Below are 5,469 nucleotides of genomic sequence, written 5' to 3' on the forward strand. Positions count from 1 at the left end.
GCCTCCACCTCCACCTCCGTGCCGAGGCCCGCCTCCAATGATATCATGTGTCCATCACGGGGACTGCTCGAAAACCTGGAACAGGATTTCCTCTGACAGGCGTTTCCTCCGTGGTGTTTACAGAAGTGGACGGGGTGCAGGCATGCACTTGCACGTTTGGTCTCCTGAGGAAGGCGGCCAGGCTGCCCTACTTGGAGCCCTTTCCAGGCGCTCCAGCCCGAGAGGGTCCGCAGAGCGGGGGGGAGGGGAGGGAATGGAGAGAGTGAAGGAAGGAGAGAGGGTGAGGGAAAAGGGGAGAGATGGGGGAGGGGGGCGGAGAGAGCGAGAGAAGGAGAGACAGAGAGACAGAGACAGAGAAGGAGGGAGAGACAAAGAGAGACAAAGATAGAAAGACTTGAGACGGAGACAAATCGAAGCTTTTCTGAGCCGATGGAAACTGCCTGGAAAGTATCAGAGCAAGTAAAAAGTCGCACGTCTGAGCTATAGGGTCCCTGGGAATACTAACTGACCAGAGAAATATGTACCAAATGCACCCCCCCACACACACACACATACACACACCTCCTTCAGATTAGTCTCATACACTCTGTATATAAAGCGCGCTCCCCCCCCCCCCAATTAGAATGTATTCTTCTTGGGGCCAGGGATTTTTCCCACTTTCTTTGCCTCTCAGGAGTCTAGCACCGCGCTAAGCACTTAGAAAGCATTTCATGAATGCTTGTGCACTGCTTAAATGTTTGCGCCCTAAGCCCAAGATCACCGAGGCAGTAAGCATTTGAGATGGGATTTGAAACCAGGTGTCTTTATTTCAGGGCAGAGTTCATTTTGAACAGAAACCAGCAGATCCCCAATTTCAGTGTTCTCCCACGGGCACCACAAAACTACAAGAGGTGTGGCACTGCACGATTGGAAGCTCTCCCGCGCAGCGCACACACACACACACACACACACACACACACACAAACACACTTTTGATGTTTCAAAGGGCAGGTGCATTATATAATTTCCTAGACGGAAAACAAATATATCGAGAAGCCAGCTCAAAGGAAATGAATGAAAAGCCAGTTGTGCCCTGTCCTTTATCACGGATTTTGAAAGTTTGGTAAAACTCAAGTCTTACTATTTATGGGAAATGTAACCCCAAAGCCCTCGAATAGCCCACGGAGCTTCATGGTCCTTGGTAATAAGATATGGGTCACTGAAGGACTTAACAATTTTTTCTGCAGATATAAATCAGACTGGTTTTTAATTCTTTTGTAACTTTAGACTTTAAAACCTTCATTACCCCAATCAGATTCTAACCCCCATAAGGCACACACTGCCCATGGAAAAGTTAAGGTCACACTGTCACTGCTTCATCATTTTTTAAAAAGTAATATCTTAAAAGTTAAAAAATACATATTTGATATAAGCAAACTTCTTTATGCCCACCCCACGCCAGCTTTAAGAAATCAAAAAAGCTTAGAATCAGGCAAAAGCAACAAAAACCAAATTGTTATTAATGTTATTATTAAATTTGTCTTTAAATCTAAAGCCAAACCTAGAAAATTTTAGTTCAAAGAAGTATTTTATGATTTCTTTCTGATTAACTTTTGCTATAAACCTCTCATTCATCAACAGAAACTGATATTGATGACCCTGCCATTTACTCTTTTGGATTTCTCAAAGTTTCTCTCTGGAAACCATAGTTGTGACAGTTTTCAAATTACCCAGGGCAGGATCAAAAGATTCTCACTCCAAAATAGGACAGAGTGAACCTAATTCTGGGATGTACCCAGAATATCTGCAGTATACAGTTCTGCTATAGAATTAATATTTTGGAAAAACAGACATGATATCCTTAGGGAGGTTTTCTGATTTTTAATGATTCTAATGTTTGGTAGAAGCATTTTCCTTTTCTATTTACCAAAAATATATTAATTTTATGCACTTTTGACTGAACTGAAATTTGTTACTAGTAGAACAAGAAATTTTTCAGCCCATCTCTGGATCTCATTTTGTTCTCCAGTAATGCCTACTCAGGGTATATCACAGCCATGGAGAGGAGATCTCACCAATATTGCAGAGCCAGGAGAGGGAGCACTAAACATTTCTTTTTTTAAAAAAATCAGTTTCTTTGAATAAATTATAGATAATTTTGAAAAATAAATGGAGTCAATGACTTTTTTTAAAAGAAAACATATTTTCAAAATTACATTTGCAGTAATGAATAGCACTGCTGGTGACTGGACCCATGGCTATGGAAACCCCAACCAGAAAAAAAAAAATCTCTCTACCAATGTGGGTGTTAAGAGAGTTACTTAGAGCACAGAGAAGTTAAGGGACTTGCCTATGGTCACCCAGCAAAATCTGTCAGAGGAAAGACTTGAAACCAGATATTTTTGGCGCTGAGGTCAATATCCACTATCGAAAGCTGCCTCTCAAAATAAATCAGACTTGTCATTTGTTGTCATTCATGAGTCACTCATTGTCACAGAAAATTGGCTGTGTCGTAGTACGGAGAGTTTACTCATGTATTTTTGCCTTGTTTGGTGCCAAATGCAGAAATGCATCTCTACATAGTATTTTTTGTTTGTTTGTCAGTTTTGTTGATGATACCTTCTGATTCCTTTTTTTTTTTAGCACTGCAATCATTTCCTGATATGCCACATTACCCCTGCCTTCCACCCCCATAAAAGTTTCTCCTGTAACAAATGCATGCAACCTGTGGTCCAGCACCATGAGTTCTGGTTTTATACAGGTCCATAATGCCAGCCTATTTAAAATTAGGAAAAGTTAGCCTTCCCTCAGAAAGCTAATGAAAGAGGGGCTGCTAGACAGGTAACACTGACATTCTGCTGAATCCCACAGGCATTAAACCTTGCAGTAGCATTAGAGTTGTTCCAGAAAGCAAACACTTTAGTTACCATTCACTGAATGATCCTGCCCTGGAAGGATGGTTAGAAGTCATGGAGTCCAACCCACTCATTTTACAGATGAAGAAACTAAAGTTCATAGAAGGTATAGGACTCACCCAAGGTCACACAGGTAGTAAGTAAAATTCAAACTCGGCTCCTGCAACTCCTAAGTCTAGTGCTTTTTCTATTGTGCCATGTTGCTTCCAGCCATCCCACAGAGATATATAAGCATCTAGCCCCACAGAAGTACTCTGACTGATTGAACTCCTGCAAAAGGGAAACACACTTAATAAAGAAGCAATCCCAATACCCATTTGACCCATGCCATCCAAATGACTCTTATTAATAATGGAATATAACATTTGAAATTCTTCCCTCATATTACAACTGTAGTCCCTGACTGCTCTTTCTCTCAACTTTGGAGGTCCACAAAGAGGCTACCCCTGTTCAGGAGCTCCCTTATCTAAGCAGAAGACTGAATTCCAAGACTCAAATTTGAGATTACTAGAAAGGCAACTCCCAAGGCAATCATTGCTTAAGGAATCAGTTAGATGATCTGGGAAGCTAGGTATTGCAGTAGATAGAGTACTGGAGTGAGGAAGCCCCAAATGGTTAAGTGCCGTATGACCTTGGGCAAGTCACTTAACCTCTGTTTGCCTCAGTTTCCTCATCTGTAAAATAGGGATTCTGACAGCACTTTACCTCTCAGTATTGTTGTGAAGATCAATTGAGATCATTATAAAATGCTTAGCACAGTGCCTGTCACATGGTAAGCTGGCTATTATTATATGTTAGCTATTATTATTATTACTGCACAGGATTGTTGTGAAGATGAAATGAGATAATTGTAAAGCACTTAGCACAAAGTAAGCTCTATATACATGTTAGTTATTATTATTGTTATTATTATTATTAATCACCCTTCTTTTACTAGAAGTCTAGATGACAGGTTTGGAAACTCTCAGGAAGTTCCTTTGGTATTAGAGGGCTTAAGTTTATATCCTGGCTCTACCACTTATTTCTTTCATGAGTTACTGAACCTTTCCTTGCCTCAGTTTTCTTATCTGTAAAATGAAGGGATTGGACTTGCTGGTCCTGCAGCTCTAAACCTATGATCCAATTTGAGAAATGGAACTTTTGAATTTAAGGTTGCAAGAAAAACAAGAAGAAAATCTGCCCTGCCCCCACTCAGACCACATGGCTCCCTCAGCCATGGCTGCTATGGGGTTGAAAGCATGGGCTTGCTTCTCCAAGGTAGGAGTGGCTCCTGGAGGTTAGAGAGGATAAGCCGAGCCAGTGAGTCCAAGAGTCTGATAGAAGACAAATGGGCTAAAGTGGTAAACATTCTCTGAAGATCCACATGACAGAAGACAGCATGGTATATATACTACAGTGGTATCCACAGTAGGGATGGATCTCCTCCTTATTTCCATCTAGGGCATCACCATTGTTCCAGCTGCTCAAGTTCAAAACCTTGATGACTTCTTACTCTCTCACTGTGGGTTCAATCAATTCCAAATTTTTTCATGTCTACATCAACATCTTTTCCATCTGCCTCCTCTCTACTCACACTGCCACAACCCTGGTTTAGACCCTCATCATCTCTCTCCTAGATTACTGCAATAGTCTGCCCTCTCTCAGTTCTCTCCCAACTCCAGTCCACCCTCCACGCAGCTGCCAAGGTGATTTTTTTTAAAGGGTGGCTCTAATCACATCATTCCATTACCCAGAAGGTTTCAGTGGCTCCCTATTACTACTGGGATCAAATAATAATCTATCTATAGCTTAGTCTCCATTTTTGCATACTTTATAAGTTATTAGTTATAACTATAAGTTATTAGTTACATGCTCTGGACATGTTTTTCATATAGCATCATAAATGTATATAATTTACAAATAAGTTTTTTAAAATATACATTAAGGGTATGGAATCAAAAACATTTGGAAGGGGCAGCTAGGTGGAGCAGTGGATAGAGCACTGGCCCTGGAGTCAGGAGGACCTGAATTCAAATTTGGTCTCAGACACTTAACACTTACTAGCTGTGTGACCCTGGGCAAGTCACTTAACCCCAATCGCCTTACTTAAAAAACAAAACAAAACCAAAAAAAAAAACATTTGGAAGCCATTGGTCTAATAGAATGAGCACAAGATCTGGAGTGAGAATAGGGTCCAAATCATAGCTCTGCAACTTAGTAACTGTGTGACCTGGGACCAATCACTTCACTTTGGATTTCACCCTTGAGAGAGACTTAGAAAAACTAGGCATTTTAGTAAATTTCAATTCAATTCAACATTTATTAAAAGCCTGGGTCTTTTTCCCAAAGAGATCATAAAGAAGGGAAAAGGACCCACATGTACAAAAATATTTATATCTGTTCTTTTTGTGGTGGCAAGGAATTGGAAACTGAGGGGTTGCCCATCAATTGGGGAATGGCTGAACAAGTTGTGGTATATGAATACAATGGAATTCTATTGTGCTGTAAGAAACGATGAGCAGGAGGAGTTCAGAGAAACTTGGAAGGACTTGCATGAACTGATGATGAGCGAGATGAGCAGAACCAGAACATTATA

The sequence above is a fragment of the Dromiciops gliroides genome, chromosome 6, assembly GCF_019393635.1.
Source record: "Dromiciops gliroides isolate mDroGli1 chromosome 6, mDroGli1.pri, whole genome shotgun sequence".
NCBI lineage: Eukaryota > Metazoa > Chordata > Mammalia > Microbiotheria > Microbiotheriidae > Dromiciops > Dromiciops gliroides.